The sequence below is a fragment of the Ceratotherium simum genome, chromosome 11 (assembly GCF_057802395.1).
Source record: "Ceratotherium simum simum isolate JZ-2026a chromosome 11, ASM5780239v1, whole genome shotgun sequence".
NCBI classification, from domain to species: domain Eukaryota; kingdom Metazoa; phylum Chordata; class Mammalia; order Perissodactyla; family Rhinocerotidae; genus Ceratotherium; species Ceratotherium simum.
The window spans coordinates 41,421,291-41,442,187 of record NC_141910.1 but is presented as its reverse complement, the minus strand read 5'-3'; positions in this window follow the sequence as shown (position 1 = coordinate 41,442,187).

The window sequence follows — 20,897 nt, the reverse complement described above, 5'->3', positions numbered from 1 at the left end:
ATACGGTATTTGACCTTCTCCCTCTGACTTATTTCACTTTGCATAATACCCTCCATGTCCATCCATGTTGTCACAAATGGCTGGATTTCATCGTTTCTTATGGCTGAGTAGTATTCTATTGTGTATATATACCACATCTTCTTTATCCATTCGTCCCTTGATGGGCACTTAGGTTGCTTCCAAGTCTTGGCTATCGTGAATAACGCTGCAATGAACACAGGGGTGCATGTATCTTTATGCATTGGTGTTTTCAAGTTCTTTGGATAAATACAAAAAATTAAAATAAAAAATAAAATAAAGAAAATGAAAAAAAAATAAAAAATAAAACCCATAAAAAATAAAAATAAAAATAAAATAAAATAGAGTGAGAGTAGAGAAATTGGAAAAAGAAAATATAAACTAATTATTTGAGAAGATTTTCTGGACAGAGAATTGGATAGATTGTGTATTATCTGGAGGGGAAAGTAAGTTGAGCAGAGAGGCTTGTTTCAACACAGGAGATATGAAAGTTATACTAGCTATGGAAGTCCCCCTTTTTCAAGAAAGCAAAAGCTTTTGGAGTAAAACATTGTAAACTTACATATATGTCTCACTGGTCAGATTGTGTTTCATGGTCAATCCTACCAGCAAGGGATGCTGGGAAAATGACTGCCTATCCAGGAACATTGCTTCCCTGAATACTGTCAACATTCTATTAACAAGGAAGAAAGAGTGAACGTGTATTGGGAGGTGGCTAATAACGTCTGTTATAAATCCCTATGGAGGGCTAGATATTGTGCTTGATCCTGTGCAGGTTTCTTTTTAAATATTATTGTCGTTGATGCTACATAGGGGCACACTTTTTGTTCACCTTCTTACTACACTTGGCTTGCTCTACCCATTTTTCATTATTGTGATTGCATTACTACTTTCAAGATCTAACTTAAAGGGGAATTTATTGGATTTGCAGACACTAGAGACACGTGAAAGCAATTATGGACATGAACGGCTTGATTGCCACTGCTCTTAAGGAACCTAGGTCCCTTCTAATTGCTTTGCTTCATTGCCACCGGCCCATGAAGAGTTGCCAGAGCTTGGTTTGCCAATGATTTCTCCAAGTTTTAAGTATGTCATTTAAGATTCATTGTAATCTCATTTCAACATCTGCTGAATTGTATAGCTCTCAACTACAGGAAAATGTCCCAAAACACTAGCTAACAGGATATAGGACAGATGGCAACTCTGTAAGCCCAGCTCTCTAATTACCAGTCGAGTTTCATCCAGGACAAGTGATTCTATCCATGAAGTTATAGAAAACATGTGCTTAGGTTGTTTTTCCCAGGGGCAAAATGGGGAATAAAAGTATTTTCATAGGGTCATTCTACATAAGGAGGAAATAGCTTTGCTGAACATTTGCCTACATAGAATGCTCAAATTGGTACACTTACTCTGAGCAAGCAGTAAATAAGGTACTGTTAAAGAGGAAATTTCCAAAAATAGATGTATTATTACTCATGTTTCCCAGTCTCTCAGTTTGTGCACATCACTTCTCAGAATGTGCAGCATGTTCAGTGAGCAAGAGAGGCTGAATGTGTTCAAATGTAACCCCCACATGGTCTTAAAAAGACAAATGTTTTCCTGAAAGTGACTCGCTGCTTCAGTGACTCTTTCTGCACTCAGTCTCAGAAGAATATTCCTGCAAACAAGTCCCCTGTGAGGAGTAATGGAAGTCTTCAGCCTTGTCCAGAGCTTGCCCTGGGCTTTCATTTTCATCATTTCAACCAAATTTTATAGACTGCCTACATAGTATCATGGTTATAATAACCTGGGACTATAAAGTGAAAAAGACAGCTGCTCTGCCCCACAGGGATTTAAATTGTGAGGACAGTAACAAGATAAGAAGGAGATGTGTGCTGAGGGGAAAGGACTGCGGAGAGCTCTGTGAGTAGTAACTTGGGTAGGCAGTGGATAGGTAAAACAGGTGGTGGTGTGTGGGTTAAAATATCCCAGACCACAAGCACATAATTCCTTTTCTCTCCTCTTTGTTCCACTATCTATTCCAATATAAATTTATAGTTTTAAGGCTTAACTCAAGAGACAAAAAACACATCTATGAAACTATTCTCCAACTGTGAGAATTAATTTTTATTCTTTAGATTTTATTATTTTCTTGTGGTTTTTAACAGTTTTTGTTTCTATTTGTATAGGCTTCCCCTGGAGTTGGAACTATGTCTTACGTGTTTGTGGACCCAAGATGCCTTAGCACAGGTCCCCAGGATCAATTGTCTTTCACGGATTCCTCCTGCTCTCACCTTCTCACCAGAAAACTTGATAGTTCCTTCCAATTATTTACATGGCTGCATATCATCCTTTGTTAACTCTTTTTCTCTACATCCTTTTCCAAGGCTGCTACTCTTGTTCACGTTGACTAGAATTCCAGTGATGCACAAATTTATTTATTTATTTTTTAATTTTTTGTTTATTGCAGTAACATTGGTTTATAACATTGTAAAAATTTCATATGCACATATTTTGACTTGCTGAAATCCTACGAAATTACAAAATCAATTACTTCAATTTAAGAATAACAATACTAAAAAACATCTATGGTTATTTTGCAGTTAATAATGTGATCCCAACGTCTTGTTTGGAGACACTCCAAATTTGAAGTTACGTTTGGATTTTTAAACTTTCATTATGATATGGTTTTTTGTTTGTTTGTTTGTTTTCTTTTGGCGAGGAAGATTGGCCCTCAGCTAACACCTGTTGCCAGTCTTCCTTTTTTTACTTGAGGAAGAGTGGCCCTAAGCTCACATCTGTGCACATCTTCCTCTATTTTGTACGTGGGTCATTGTCACAGCATAGCTTGATGAGAGGTGTGTAGGTCCGTGCCTGGAATCCAAACCCACTGAGCCTGGGCTGCTAAAGCGGAGTGTGCTGAACTTAACCACTACGCCACCAGGCCAGCTCCTCATTATGATGTTTTACATTTAGTATTTATGATGAGAATTGACAGCCTTGATGTCTCTGATGTTTTCATGAAGAATTGATTTTGAAATATTCATAGCCTCTTCTAGAACTGAAATTGGGGATTTTACTCTGGTGATTTCAGAGATCATGAACCTCTTGATAACTTGATATTGCAAATTTGCAATTTGCTTCATAAAGGGAGAATTCTCGAAATGATTGCAATAGCTTGAGATAAATCAATAAATCTTTGGGGAAAGAGTTGAGTTCACTATGTGTACAATGTGTTTAGAAAATAAATTATCTGAGTATGTGCTAGTAGATATTTTTGTGTGTATTTATATATATGTATATATATATGTATGTCTATGTATATATGTACATATATGTGCATGTATTTTAGTAAACATGTAAATTTTGGTGATTTGTACTGCTTAGAGTTAACCAATTTTGACAGACTTTGTTGGGTCATTCTTATTCCCTAATAAGCTTCATTATCTTCAGAAGAATAGGTGAGAAGTTACGTGATAATGGTAAAATAGAAGAAGATTCCTCCCACACTTCCCCTGGAATGTGGAAACAGCAACATACATCTTCTACTATTTCCTCATGTAGTAGTGGGGCCCATTTCCATATCTACTAGGATATTTTTCCTGGAATTGCAAAAGGCACAGTATGTGGGACAGACAGCAACTCTCTAAGTTCAACTTCCTAATTACCTGCAAACTTTGACCTGGGTTCACCCTGCCTGAATCCAAAGTCCCAGTACTCTGACACTTGGGGCTGATTAATTCTTTGGGGTGTGTATGCGTGTGTGTGTGCGTGTGGTGGGGGATTTCCTGTGCATTGTAGGATGTTTAGTAGCATCCCTGACTGTTACCAACTAGATGGCAGGAGCACCACACCCTCAGTCTGTGACAATCAAAAATGTCTCGAGACATCGCCAAATGTCCCTTGGGGGAAAAATCACCCTCCTTCCACTTAGAGCCATGAATGATTAGACTTGTGTTTTGGTCAGGTCTATACTGTTAACCATATAATGACCCTGGGCAAGTCATTGAAACTCTTAATTGTTTATGTTCTTATCTTTAAACATGAGCATATTACCCTTATTGCTTACCTCTTAGTGTGGAAACGAGAATTAAACATAAATGTCATGGTACAGATGGATGTAGCTATGAAAGTATTACTCGGGTTTCTTTTTCTTTCATGAAACAGAAATTAAATCCTATTTAAAACATAATTTAAGTCAAAGGGTTAATTTTGCCTGAAATATGTGTGTAATTGGAGTGTTTTTGAAAAGTCTTCCAGTCCCATAATGCCAAGATCCCACAATTTGCTGGCATCCTGCCCTTATGGAGCGGGTACCCACAGCCCTGCATTCGGCTGCTACAGTAGCCCTCATTTCACAGTAGGGAAAGGCAAAGGGGTACATGTCCTGAGGTTGCTCTGGCAACATGTAGAAAGCCACAACAAATGCAGCTGGGAAGAATTCCAAGTTTCCAGCCCACCAGGCAGGATACTGAGATCCCCACACTTTCCCCTTTACCTCCTGTTCCTAGTATGCTTAGTAGTCACTGAATTAAGTGAACAAATCAATTTTAAGCTACAAATGCTCTTGGTAAATAGAACAAACTGCTGCCGGTTGACTGGCTCTGTGACACACCACAACATGACAGGCATGGAAATTTCACCATCCGTGAGATAGGACAGAGTTCATCCCCTTGAAACGCTGGTTAGATCTAACCTCAACTGTGGAAAATTGCTCTGCTCTGCGTTATCATAGCTGTGCTGACCATCGTGCCTTAGTCCAAAAAGCAAACAAACAAAAAAACTCAAGTCTTTTTACAAAACTCTTTACGTTTCCAAAGTTCTCTTTTGAAGAAAATATTTAAATTATTCCAAGTTTGAACTAATAATCTTCTTCGTTAAAAAAAGTCCCATTGTCCCCTGAGTTCCTTATGATGTCATCATCATCATCCTGATCACTCAAGTAAGAAATCCAGGCTCTCTCCTTAACCCATCCCTTTCCCTCATTCCTCTCATCAATCAGTCCAACAGCTTTTAAAGACTTCTTATTCCAACATTTAAATATCTAACAAATTCACCCCTTTCCCTGCATCCACTTCCCTTCCTTTCCCCATTATTCACTGCTTTCACCTAAATTATTTCCACATTAGCCTGAATTGGATATTCAGCTTTACACCAAGCACCAGTCTGCTCTCTAAATAGCAGACATGATTTCCTTTTTCTACTGCAAATCTGATAATATCTCTGCATGCTGAAGACTCTTCTCAAGTGAGACAGCTGAAGGAGTCTAGGTTCCCTCTCTCCCTGCACCTAATACGATGCTAAGTATAAGGTGCAAGCTCTAACAATAGCTGCTGAATGAAAATCCTTTTGGAACATTCTCCATATATGATTGCATTCCAGTAGAGGGCAGATTCTCACCCAGAAATGTCTTTCAAATGAGCACAGGCTGTTTGGGTTTGAATGCTATCTCTGCTTACTTGGTCCCTTATTCAAATGAGACATAAGACAGGAAGGGGATGATGACAGAGAACATTAAAATCCATACACAAATATGTTGTAGATAACTGAGGCTTTCTCTGTGTCTTTGAAATTACAAGAAACACAGATTCAAATAGCATTCTAGTTCTGTGGTTTTGAGAGCAAGTCCAGTGTAGTGAAAAGAGCAGAGAATTGGAATTAAGAGTTCTGTTCAAATAATTTGTCATCTGCTCTTAGTTTCTTCATCTATAAAATGAGATGTGGCATCCCAGGTTAAGAAAATTTTCTTTACAATTTACACCATAATTTTCCATTCAGCATATCATTTAATCCTCTGAAAAATCCTAGAGTGTTATATATTTTTATTTTTTCTAATTGCATAAGAAATAAAGATGAGAAAAGAAGATTTAAACTTAATTGCTAAATTCACCTTATTCTTCTTCTATTCTTTAAAAAGGAAAGATGGTTAGACACAAACTATATTGAGAAAACATTTTTATCCCCACAAAGACATCTGAAAAATATTAAGATTGAAAAATAGTTTACTGTGAATTCAAAAAAATAATTGACTTTCCTGTTTTCTACTGCCACAATCACCTCAAATTACCACTGCATTGCAGCAAGTCTTCGCAGAGATCAGTGGGTATATTTAAACAGAACAGAGAAGCTTTAGCCCAGAGTTAAATTCAGGATGTGTGGCATTTACAAAGGGGCTATGCAAATCACACCAGAACAAATGTTTAATCCAAGGAGTAGAAAAATCTTTCAAATCAGTTCTCTAATGTTCAATGCAGTTTTACACTTCAATTGGTTGTCCTGACATTAGATTTCCAATATCCTAAGTAGCAGGACGTGTAACGAGGGACTATCAGAATAACCATTACCTTTCCTTGAAAATGTGGTTAGTATTCCAAGATCGTGCTTCACTTTAGGAATCACAGACCTAAATTGACTGGAGTCAGAAATTCTACTATAGGTCTTGTTAAAAGAGCAGGGCAATGCCTACACAGTGGCATTATGTTAAACTTCCCTCAATATATTGAGTGTATATTCCAGCTTGGTCCTGGATATCTGTGTTACTCTACATTTACATATATGATGTCTCTATATTCTATATCTGTACATGCTCATTAATTGGGGATTAAAGAGTTGAAAGTCAGGTAGCTGAGATATAGGGGCATTCTGAATTTAGGAAGGGAAACGATTTCTTTGAAGACTTGTACTTTTGGTCTTTCTTTTTTTTTCCTTAACTAAGAAATGAGAATAACATTTATCTACCTCCTAAAGCTGTTTAACATATCAGATAGGAGGAAATGATTTAAAGCATTTCATAAATTGTAAAATACCATCTATATCCGAGGTAGTGTTTTTATTATTCTGTTACAAAGAAAGTAGAGCTAAGACAGAACTAAAGAAGGTTTCTTGGTTGAGAAGACAGAAGAGTTTAGGGGAATGAATAAGCTATTTGCTTGTGATTCAATAGACATACCTCTGCATGATACAGTCACTATAATGAGAGAATTCTAGGGAGGTCTTAACCTAACCTGGACATGGCTTGACTCTGCATCTTGACACTGCCCTGTATTTGTCACTGTACACCTATGTATATCGTCTATCCTGACATTCTCTCATTTTTTGGAATTTAAAACACTTAACCTGCAATTGTTTGACTCTTGGTGATATACGGCTGGGGGAAAGTACAGAAACAATAAAGAAAAGGGGAGGGCTGCCCTTCTACAGCTGTCTTCACAGAGTGGAAATTTCCTAAGGCCATAGTCAAGGAATGTCAGAAATGCGATATGCAGTTAGTTTACCACTCTCCCATCCTGAGCACATTTAATGACACTTGCATGAAGCCCAACCAAAGATTATGAATCCTTCTCATCATTGTAATCCGGGCAGCCACCACTAAGCAATTAGAAGTTGGCATGCAAACAGACACCCATTTTTCATTCCTGTCCTGGGCTGAAGATGAAAGCTACGACCTGAGCCTGGCATGTCTTCACGGGCAGTTATAACATTTTTCACTGGAGAAAAAATACTGCTATCAGCATCTCTCTCTTGAATTATATATACTATAAAAAATTTAAGTTCAACCTCTGATCACTAACTTTGGGATGAGGACTTTTTTAATGATCATTCACTATATACCACTAATTTGAGAATTCTAACGGAATAGATTGCAACTCTCATTCTCTCCTAAATTAGTCTTTGGAATATTCTTGGTTTTAGTTCTTTATACATATCAATACACAATCAGATCTCTCCCCATGTTTGGAAGCCAGGGTACAGTTTCACTTTTTTTTTTTATAACATAACAGTTTCATTGTCTTAATATTCTGTTCCTCTTTGAAATAGGCTGACAAGGATCACTGGAAGATGAGCAAGACAAACTAGAGACAATTATGTTATAGAAACACAGTCACATACAGTTTAGTAGTTCAATATACTCAGGATGTGGTCTGTGGCAGCCATAGTCATAAAGAACAGGTAATGTGCAAGCCATATTAGCAGTGCTTTAGAGTCAAAAGCTAAGTCCTCAAGTTCAGTTCTGCCAGTTACTAACTTCAAGGTCTTGGAGAAATCCCTCAACTTCTTTTCACTTTTAATTTCTTAACAGCAAAATGAACACGGTGAAACCTCATGGGGATATTAAGGAATAATTGAGAAAACATACGTAGGTGCTTTGTAAACCATGAGGCATAATGATGGTATCATATAAGTTTCTGTTCCACCACCCAGACAAATGTGGATGACATATAAAGACATTTAAGGATATAAAATAGACTAATGTCAAAATTAACAAGTGACTGGCCTTTAGCCATGGCAACATATACTCAGTGATGGTCTGACTAAGTCAGATGTTCGTGGTAAATCAGAACATTTGGTAATTATACGATTTTGTTTTTGGTGGCATTTCCTTTTTGTTTATTAAAAAAAAGACACATATAATGTACACGCCATGAAATCGGATTTTAGCTTCAGTTCTGAGTTTTGATAATCGTATATACGTGTGTACTACCACCCAAAACAGGAGTTAGAACATTCCCTCTACCCTGGAATGTTCCTGTCTGCATTCTAATCAATATACCTACTTTAATAGGCAACCATTTCTGATTTCTATCACCATAGATGGGTGTTTTCCTGTATTTTGGGTTTTATAGTACTCTTTTTTCCCTGGCCTTTTTTACTCAAAAAGATGTTTTGGAAATTCACTTCTATTTAGGATATCAGTGATTTGTGTGTTACATTAAATTGCTGAGTGGTATTAACACTGTATGCATATGTCAAAAGTTTTATCTCCTTTTTTTCTGTTGAAGGGCACTTGCTTGTTTCCAGTTTTTGGCTATTATGATTGAGTTTGCAATAAACATTTTGCACAAGTCTTTGTGAACGTATGTTTTCATTTCTCTTGAGAGTAGGACCTCTCTTAGGAGTATGCGTTCCCTGAGGGTGTTATTTCTTTGGGAGAGGAATTGCTGAGTCACAGAATAAATGCTGATATGAGTATAAAATGGTACATCTACACTGGAAAACTGTTATCAGTATTTTGTCAAAGTAAATATATATTTAACCTATCTAACATCTGCTCTCTATATGCTAGACTTTCAAGAAAATTTTCAAATTGTTCTTTGAAATGTTTGTACAAATTTTACACTCCCACCAGCAATGCATGATGATTCCAGACAGCTCCACATCCTATCCAACTGTGCTTGTGTTGGTAATCCATTAGTCTTCATTTGGCAGTGTCAATGGTTTTTTGTGTTTTTTTTAAATTTTTAATTTGTTAGTTTCATGTTAGTTGCATGTATAAGTATTTCATTCTTTTTAATTGTTGAGTGGTATTTCATTGTACAAATAATTGAATTTGTTTATCCATTTCTCTTGTTGATAGACATTTGGGTTGTTTCCAGATTTTGCCTATTATGGATAAAGCTGTTATAGACACTAGCATACAAATCTTTTAATAGACTATAGATTTTTGTTTCTCTTTAAAGTTGGATTTCTATGTATAGTTTAGATCAGCAAACTACTATCTGTGGGCCAAATCTGGCGCACCACCTGTCTCTGTAAATAAAATTTTACTGACACGCCATCATGCTCATTTGTTTATATCTTGTCTAGGGCCGCTTTTGCGCTGCAAAAGCCAAATCGAGTTCTTGTAATAGAAACCATATGACCTGCAAAGCTTAAACTATTTATTACCTGGCCATTTACAGAAAAAGGTTGCCAATCCTTAGTTTAGATGCACATTTATCTTTATGAGAAACTGCCACAATTCACCAAAGTGGTTATGCAATTTTAAATTCACACCAACAGTGTATGACAGTTTCAGTTGTTCCACATCCTTGCCATCCTTTGATATGGTTGCTCTTTTTATTTTACACATTATAATTTTTTGAAAAGACCATATATTGTGGGTTTTAATTGGCATTCACTGATGATCAAAAATGTTGATCACCTTTTCATGAGCTTATCAATCATCCACATATCTTCTTTGGCAAACATTTGTTGAAGTCTCTCGCAAATTGTTAAATTACATTGCCTATTTTTTTATTGTTCATTTGTAGGAGTTCTTTATATATTCAAGATACAAGTCCTTTTTAAAGATATATGTATTTCAATTTTATTCCAGTTTATGGCTTTCCTTGTCATTTTTGTAATGGTATCTTTTGATGAACAGGAAATTTAAATTTTTATGAGGGCCAATGTGTCATTTTTCATTTATGGTTAGTGCTTGCCATGTCTTGTCTAAAAAATCTTTGCTTACTCTAAGGTAACAAAAATATTCTGCTAAATTTTCTTATAACATTAGATGTGTGCTCCACTCCATATTAATTGCTGTGCATGGAGTGAGGGAGGGGGCAAAAATCATTTTGTTTCCATTTGGATATCCAGATGTTATAGCACCATTTGTTAAAAAAGATTTTCTTTTCGCACTGAATTGATTTAGAATCTTGGCCAAAAATCAATTAATCATATGTTTGAGTTTGATCCTGGATTCTATATTCCATTTACTATTTGTCTATCCTTACACTAGCACATATTGTCTTCATCACTGTAGCCTTATCTGATCTTGAAATCAGTTAGTGTAAATCCTCCAAATTTGTTCATCTTTTTAAAACACTACTTTAGTTTTTTTCGATTTTGCATTTCATTACAAATTTTAGAATAAATGTGTCAATATCTTTACAAAAAATTGGGATTTTTATTGAGATTGTATTGAATCTATACATTAACTTGGGGATAATGAAAATTTTAACAATATTGAGTCTTAAAATAATCCATGTACAATCTATAATCCATATATTTAGGACTACTTTAATTTATCTAAGCAATCATTTCCACTTTCTATATTTCTATTTTCTATTTCTATTACAGAGATCTTATATATATTTCATATTTTATGCCTAGGCATTTGGTATATTAGTTTTAAAAATTGATTTCTAATTATTCATGTCTAGTACATAGAAATACAATTACTTTTATATCCTGTGACCTATGTTGTGTTGATAAATGTCTTATAACTAGCTCTTTGAGAAAAGAAATCCCCAGTTTATAGTGTTTGTTGATTTTCATGGTATAAATACCATGGCAGATTTCAAGCTACAAATAGACATCATTGAACAATGAGCTGGGGAGATATGCACAAGTAGCACATATCATTATACAGAATTTCCATTATACAGATACGTTAGATGTAAATATCCTTAAGACCGTAGATATAGTTAAAATGTAATAAAATGTTTTTTGTTGTTTTTGTTTGTTTGTTTGTTTTTGCTGAGGAAGATTAGCCCTGAGCTAACATCTGCTGCCAATCTTCTTCATTTTTTGCTTGAGGAAGATCAGTTCTGAAGCTAACATTTGTGCCAGTCTGCGTCTATTTTGTATGTGGGTGGCCACCACAGCATGGCTGATGAGTGGTGTAGGTCTGCGCCCAGGATCCGAACCTGCAAACCTGGGCTGCCAAAGCGGAACACACCAAACTTAACTACTATGTGACGGGACCAGCCCCCTAACAAAACTATTGAGAAGTGATCATTTTTAGTGTTTATTACCTTTGTTTTTAATATAACTTACTTAAATGTAACTTTAATTTTCATTAATGTCTGTGCTTTACAACCTGCAAACAAAATTCCTGAAAATTTAAAAATCATCTCTTGTGGGGCCGGCCCAATGGCTTAGTGGTTAAGTGCATGCGCTCCACTACTGGCGGCCCAGGTTCGGATCCTGGGCGCACACCTATGCACCACTTGTCTGGCCATGTTGAGGCAGCGTCCCACATACAGCAACTAGAAGGATGTGCAACTATGACGTACAACTATCTACTGGGGCCTTGGGGAGAAAAAGGGAAAAAAACCAAAAAAAAGGAGGAGGATTGGCAGTAGATGTTAGCTCAGGGCCGGTCTTCCTCAGCAAAAAAGAAGAGGATTGGCATGGATGTTAGCTCAGGGCTGATCTTCCTTACAAAAAAAAAAAAAAAAAATCTCTTGTAAGCCAATATCAGCCAAATCCAGCAAACTACTGCCAGTGACCTTTGTAAATCCCTTTTTAGTTCTATTATTAGTTCTAGTTTTTCTTTTTTCGTTAGTTCATGTTTTAGGATTCCTAAGGCATTCTACATAACAAGTTACCTGTGAATGAAAACATCTTTACTTCTTCAAAATTTTATGCCTTTCATTTCTTCTTCCTGCTTAGGATTTCCAGTAAAATGTTTAATAGAAGTGGTGGGAGCAAGCACACTTTCTTGTCTCCCAGTCTCAAGACCCCACAGATCTTTAACATTTTCCAGCCTAGTTACCAGCATTCTGAGAATTAGATCCACCTCTGCCGTATAGCCTGCCATCCAACTAGAGGATACGTGAACGATCTCTTTGCTCTCCACTTGCGCCATCAGTTTTCTGCACCTTAGGAGATCCCTCACTTCCCTGGTGCCCTGACCCCAGTCCTTGGTTGTTTGTTTCAGTGCACTTAATATAGGCCCAGGGTGCCTTGGAAGATTTCTTTCAGTGCCCTAGATCTGTATCCAGCCTCTGGCACTGTTTGCCCTCCACTTGGTGAAGTTCTTCAGAAGGAATTATATCAGTAGATCCGCACTTCCCAAAGCCACCAGGAGGAAATTCTCTATTCTCCTGCCCTAACCATACCTTAAGCAGTCAGTGTCTTGGAATTAATGAAGATCTCATGAACTTCAGAGGGGCTATCTCTCAGCTCTCTTGACCTGATCCTACCTTCTGGCACTTTACCCTGTTGCACACTTGGAAGGCCCAAGGGAAAGTGTTGGCAAGTGGATGCAAACTGCTCTGTGCTTAGGGCTCCTCAGGATTCTAATCCATCATGCCAGTAAACTCATGGCCATTAAAAGTTTGACTAAGTCCTGCTTATATCCATGTATAGTGTATTTCTCCTTTTCCCACTGACCTGCACAGAGAAAAGTAGACTTGGTTGTCTTCTTTCTTAGGAAATCACTCATTACTTTCCGTAATTTAGTTTTCTTTGTTTCCCCAGCTCTGTACTGGATTTAAAAATACCATGTTTTTTTTTGGCTTATCTGTCTTATTCTCATTGTTATCATGGGAGAGGTAGAATCCTGTGACTTTTTACATCCTAACTGAAAAGAAGTCTTAATTTGTTCATTCAAATTTTGAGTACATTCAACAAGTATTTATAAAGACTTTTACCATTACTTATGAGTTTTTAAGCAATTAGAAGCAAGAAAAGTAAAAATTAATTAAAATCACTTCATTTATTAGTTTCCACAGGCTAGCATAAGACCCCTAAAAAATGCAATAGCCAGTAATAAAATATACATTAGAATTTTGTTTAATTGGTAGCATAATCATCGTTGAAATGTTATTTAATTATCATTGTTTAATATTGTTTGACTAATGGTCATTAGTTGAGAGTAACATGATGTGCATTATAGAAATTTTTAAAATAGGGTTAATATTTTTAAAAATTATTGATCTCGTGTTCTTCTCTTACATTTCAACCAGTAATCTCCAGATGTCCATTGGCTAGGGAAAAATCCAGTTTTGTTATAGAAGCCATACTAAAATAAACAAGGTCCATTTTAATAATTAACATCAAAATAGGATTATGTAAAAAGACCACTGATTACAAAGCCAAAATATTGTCTTGAGAAATATTTTTTTCCGCATTTATCTCCCACCTTAGCACATCAAGGACCAAACCCGGAGTGTTATATAGTGTCTTGGAACCATTACAGCTCACCTCAACCTATGGTAATAGGAAAATATGATGTAGCAGAAGTGAAAAGAAGGTTTGCCCTTTCTCTTGTCTTGGAAATAGGTGAAAGAAGGAAGAGAAAGAGTGAGAATAGACCACAGAATAAAGATAGTGTTTGTGTTATGTAAGTAAATGCATGAGTAAGGAGAGTTTTTCCCTCGCCAGTGTCCTTTCCTGAGAGGGGGCCTGCCTCCCAGACTCTCCAATACTAACCTACTCTACAGACACATACAAGTGAAGTGGGCAGCATCACACAGTCAGAGTTTCTCTCTTTACTCCTTTCTCTCTCTCTCTTTCTCTTTCCTTCTTCTTTTTTCTTTTTTTCAAGCTGTCTTTGGTTCCCAAATGGACCTAGAACAAAAGAGAGACATCTAGGAGTATATCTGTGGAGTTTTCCAGCAAGATATATGAAGTGATTATGTGGCAAAGGCTGCTAATAACACTTCTCAAGTCATCATCAAATATAATTAATTTCCAGCCAGACCTCAGAAGCATCTACAATAGAGGTTGAGACTGAGGGTTGGTTGAGTCATCTCACTCGACCCATTAGAAATAACCAGACTGTGCCTTACACCAGACACATATTTCAACAATAAAATCCATAAGGATAAGCAGCAACCACACAAGGGACAGTGCCCATTGACCAGAGGAGCAGAGGATATTCTGCATGAGCACCTGAACCCTATTCTCTGCCCGATAGATAGGTGAGCCACAGCTCTGAGCCCTTCTCTCTTTACACTCTGACCCCATCTTAGGGAAAGAAGAAGAGTGGGAGAGGTCCCTGAGATACCAGAAAATGATACCAAAGAAAGAATATAATCCAACTAAGATTAGATCATTTATAGACCCCCCCTCCAAATTTATATTTTCTCCGAACATCTGAGTTACAGTGTGAGTTTTGAATCCTAATATGTATATATTCTATGGAATACGTAAAAATATATTTCATATATCATATGTAATTATCATATATTTCATATATCATAAATATATATGACTACGTAAATATTTACACATATTTTTATTATATTTTTGAGTGCTTAATATATGCTATCTATAGTATGATACAGTAAATATAATACAGAGTAAGTATATAACATTTGACACACTGTGATAAGTGCTTTATGTGTATTACTTCATTACCTATGAATTCTTACAGGCTACATACTATTATGATCTTGTTTTAGAGATAAGAAAAATGAAATCTGAGGAAGTGGTTGAACAGACATGCAAACTCAGGCAAAGTCCTTGATACATAGTCTTATTTACTCACCGAGTACAGTAATACTAACACCTAACAAAGAAATCAGGTACAAAGCAGTAAAGGTGTCTACGTGTAAAAACTGTGAATTTTGAGAAAAGGCATAGGGCTTGTTTTTAATTCTGGCTCAGGTATTTACAGCTGAATGATTTTTGTCCATTCACTTAACTTTTCTGACATTTAATAAAATGAACTCTTCATGGTCATACTGAAAATTAAGAGATAACATATGCAAAAGTACATGGTGGGCAATAATTTTTTTCCTCAGGAAAATAGCCAATAAATCTGAGGAGGATGTTAATGATGGAAAAATATACAACTTCTATTTGTACCACAGATTTATTAAAAATATTCTAGATATTTGTTAAATATGCTTCATAACTCCCTGGTACAAGTTCTGAAGTAATAACTATATACAGACAGTTCATCATGGAAATTTCGAACACACTTATTGGCTAAGATTTAACAAATCTATTTCTGTTTTACATTTAATCTCTTTTCTGTGAAAACTAATCATTTTTGCTTTAAAATGAAATACTTTGAAAATCACTAAAAGAATGACAAGTGTTGTTTGCTTATGTAACACATTATTAGGTGTATTATATGCTTATATGTGTAGCATATTGCTTCTCCATATACTTTTGGTTCAATGTAACTGATTTGTCAAATGGAAATAATTACTTACACTTCTCTCTCAGAATAAAGTCATACTATTATGTATGACTCTTACAATGACTATAAAACCCTGAATATAGTGAAGGGTTGGCACAAATCTCTGGAAACTTTATAAGCTCAACTTCTTGGGAGGTTTCTGTTTCAAATCTGTATTTCCCTAAATGTACTGAGCAGGATAAGATCCCTAATTTCTAGTAGGGGCATTGTTTTCCACCATTCTACATTTCTAAAACAATCTTAACTTAAATTCTCCCAGCTTTGTCAGTCTTCTGTTCAAGCTAAATTACAAGATGTTAATGGTACCTTTAAAAAAGTGATTTCCAAAAGCTCTTTTTAAAGTGAATCAGATGCCATGGAAAGAGCCAATGTACCCGAAAAGAGAGATAGAAAAAAACATTTAATTTAAATTTTAAAAGAGGGAAAAAGCTGGTGATCTGTCCCTAAACTCCGCATATTGCTGACTCCCATCTTTTCATTTTGAAGATATGTTTCTTTTCTCTCATTCATTCAGAGCTTTCCTAGTTGGTGGGTTTTCAAAGACACCACCACTTAATGTGATGGAACACAAGATACAAAAAAAACAGCACAATTAACAAGTTACCTGAAATTACCATAGATGAAAGTTGAAAGTGTTTAATATCTTTGGGTAAAAAACACTTCCCATTCCCAAAAATTGTAGAGGTGAACTCTTCCTGAGAGTTCAAATGTGAAATTCTTTTAATCAGTCTCCTCACCCATGTTTAGAAGATTAAACAGTGGTCTTGATTTTAAAATATATTGAGTTGATTATAATGATAATGTACATTCTCATTTCTTCCCAGCTTGGGATCACCTAATGCACTCCCATTCTGGCCTCAAGAGACAGAAATGCAGAAATTCCCCTCTCCTCCCATAAAGGTCCAAAGATGATCTTAAGTTGGGTGTGGAGGATTCAGTGAGGTATCCTCACTGAGTAGCCAAATAATGTGGAACGTAAAGGCTGAAGATGTGCATGGGGTTTTCTTCCATTTGCATGAAGAGTGTACAATTTACAGATAAATATCTGATCTCAGGCAAGCCTTGCATCCCCTCAATTATGATTAGATAACGGGAGACAAAGGCAATTCTCTTGCTGTTCTAAGGAATTTTGTCTTGGAGGAAGGGCTTAGATTGTTTCTCAGATCCAACCCCATTCTTTGGAAATTTCTATAGATCTAGGAGTCTTTCCATACAACCATTCACCTGCTATCTGAGTAGTGGACCCACTAGAACCTCTCTCAAGATGTGGCCCAAGGATCTGAATCCCTGGGAGCAAGGCCCCACTACTTTCTTCTTGTTTCCACTCCCGTCTGGGTGTTCAGCCCTTAGTTCTCATAACTAAAACAATCCATCCATTCTCCCTTTCTCTTCAGACAATTCAGTTTCAATGCCTTCATGAGCACTGAAACAAAAAGTTTAAGGAAAAACTTCAAGTCAAACCCAACATTGACTGCCAATGGCTCCTTTCCAACCCAGAAACATAAAAATGGTAGATAATTCTCTTGAGGAAAGACAAATTCATTCCTTATGAACAAGACCTGACTATCTTTCTAGGGATGGGATGGAGTGGGTATTATCTTGGAGGAGTCTATGGTGATGAAAAACAAGATGCTGTTTAACTTATCAATAGGTTATCTAGCAACATCCAGTTAATAGGTTACCTCGATCTTTAACAAGATCTAAAATTTATTGAGAACTATCAGCATTAGGCAATATTAAATTCAATGTTAAAATACAACCATGAGTTATGTACTTTGCTGTAACTGAGGAAATTGAGGCTCAGTGAGGCTACATGTCCAAGGCTACATGATTAATAACACAGCCAGAAATCAAACTTCAGTTTGTCTAATCTGAGACCCTCTACTTAACACTACACTCCATTACTTCTAAATTTATCCAGATTCCTGAAAGATGACTACTTGATAACTTACCAATCTCATGAATCACTGCATCATTGTTGCCTCAACTGGTTGATATAAGCCCATGCACAAACATATGTCAGATTTGCCAGAATTTAATTTTAAGGAAAAAACAATCAGAACATTGATGCAAGAATCTTCAACAAATACTAGCAAATCACGTACAACAATACATTAAAAAGATCTTACATCATGATCGGGTGGGATTTATTCCAGGGATGCAGGCATGGTCCACATCCGCAGATCAATCGACATGATATACCACATTAACAAAACAAAGAATAGAAATCACAAGATCATCTCAATAGATGCAGAGAAAGCATTTGACAAGATTCAGCATCCATTTATGATAAAAACTCTGAATAAAATGGGTATAGAAGGAAAGTACCTCAACATAATAAAGGCCATATATGGCAAACCCACAGCTAATATCATCTTCAATGGTGAAAAACTGAAAGCTCTCCATCTAAGAACAGGAAGTAGACAAGGATACCCACTTACACCACTCTTATTTAACGTAGTACTGGAAGTCCTAGCCAGGGCAATGAGGCAAGAAAAACAAATAAAAGGGATCCCAACATACAACTATCTACTGGGGCTTTGGGGAAAAATAAATAAATAAAAATTATAAAAAATGGGCAGAGCAAATGAACAGCCACTTCTCCAAAGAAGACATACAGATGGCCAATAGGTATGTGAAAAGATGCTCAACATCACTAATCATCAGGGAAATGCAAATCAAAACCATACTAAGATATCACCTTACCATAATCACCAAGACAAAAAACAACAAATGCTGGAGAGGCTGTGGAGAAATGGGAACCCTAATCCACTGCTGGTGGGAATGCAAACTAGTGCAGCCTCTATGGAAAACAGTATGGAGATTCCTCAAAAAAATTAAAAATAGAAATACTTTATGATCCAGCTACCCCACTACTGGGTATCTACCCAACAAACCTGAAATCAACAATCCAAAGAGGCTTATGCACCCCATGTTCATCGCAGCATTATTCACTATAGCTGAGACATGGAAGCAACCCAAGTGTCCCTCGACTGATGATTGGATAAAGAAGATATGGTATATATATACCATGGAATACTACTCAGCTATAAAAAAGACAAAATCGTCCCATTTGCAACAACGTGGATGGACCTGGAGGGTATTATGTTAAGTGAAATAAGCCTGAAAGAGAAAGACAAACAGTGCATGATTTCACTCCTATGTGGAAGATAAATCAACACACGGACAGATAGAACTGTTTGGTGGTTACCAGAGGCTAGGGGGATGGGGGGTGGGCACAAGGAGTGGAGGGATGCACTTATATGGTGACTGACAAACAATAATGTACAACAAAAATTTCACAATAAAAAAAGAAACAAAAAATGCAAAAAAAAAAAAAAGGGATTCCAATTGGAAAGGAAGAAGTGAAACTGTCACTGTTCCCAGATGACATGATTTTATATATAGAAAACCCTAAAGAATCCACCAAAAAACTTAGAAGTAATAAACAAATACAGTAAAGTTGCAGGATACAAAATCAACATACAAAAATCAGTTGCATTTCTATACACTAACAATGAAGTAGTAGAAAGAGAAATTAATAATACAATCCCATTTACAAGTGCAACAAAAAGAATAAAATACCTAGGAATAAACAACCAAAGAGGTGAAAGATCTATACACTGAAAACTATAAAACATTGCTGAAAGAAATTGAGGAAGACACAAACAACTGGAAAGATATTCTGTGCTCTTGGCTTGCAAGAATTAACATAGTTAAGATGTCCATGCTTCCTAAAGCAATCTATAGATTCAGTGCAATCCCTACCAAAGTTCTAACAACATTTGCCTTGAAATAGAACAAAGAATCCTAAAATTTATATGGAACAACAAAAGACCCTGAATAGCCAAAGGAATCCTGAGAAAAAAGAACAAAGCTAGAGGTATCACACTCCCTTATTTCAAAATATACTACAAAGCTATAGTAACCAAAACAGCATGGTACTGGCACAAAAAGACACATAGATCAATGGAATAGAATCTAGAGCCCAGACATAAACCCACACATCTATGGACAGCTAATTTTTGACAAAGGAGCCAAGAACATACAATGGAGAAAGGAAAGTCTCTTCAACAAATGGTGCTGGAAAAACTGGACAGCCACATTAAAAAGAATGAAAGTAGACTATTCTCTTATACAATACACAAAAATTAACTCAAAATGGATTAAAGATTTGAATGTAAGACCTGAAACTGTGAAACTTCGAGAAGAAAACATAGGAAGTACGTTCTTCAACATCGGTCTTAGCAACATATTTTCAAGTACCATGTCTGACTGGGCAAGAGAAACAATAGAAAAAATAAACAAATGGGACTACATCAGACTAAAATGCTTCTGCACAGCAAAGGAAACCATCAACAAAACGAAAAGACAACCTAACAATTGGGAGAAGATATTTGCAAGCCATATATCTGATAAGAGGTTAATATCCAAAATATATAAAGAACCCATACATCTCAACAACAAAAAAACTAACAACTCTATTAAAAAATGGGCAAAAGACCTGAACAAACATTTCTCCAAAGAAGATATACAGATGGCCAACAGGCACATGAAAAGATGTTCAACATCATTAACTATCAGGGAAATGCAAATCAAAACTACAATGAGATATCACCTCACCTCAAACTACAATGAAATATCACCTGTCAGAGTGGCTATAACTAACAATACAGGAAACAACAAGGGTTGGAAAGGATGTGGAGAGAAGGGAACTCTCACACACTGCTGGTGGGAGTGCAAACTGGTGCAGCCACTATGGAAAACTGTATGGAGATGCCTCAAAAAATTAAGGCTAGAACTACCATATGATCCAGCTAGTCCACTGCTGGGTATCTATCCAAAGATCATGAAAACACCAATGCGTTAAGACACATGCACCCCTGTGTTCATTGCAGAGTTATTCACAATAGAAGACTTGGAAGCAACCTAAGTGCCCATCAAGGGACGAATGGATAAAGAAGATGTGGTATATATACACAATAGAATACTACTCAGCCATTTGTGACAACTTGGATGGACATTGACGGTATTATGCTAAGCTAAATAAGTCAGAGGGAGAAGGTCAAATACTGTATGATCTCACTCATTAAGTAGTAGATAACAAGAACAACAGACCAACACATCGAGACAGAGACTGAATTGGTGGTTACCAGAGGGGAATGGGGGAGGGAGGAGAAAGGGATGATTAGGCACATGTGTGTGGTGATGGACTGTAATTAGTATTTGGGTGGTGAACACGAGAACATGATGTAAA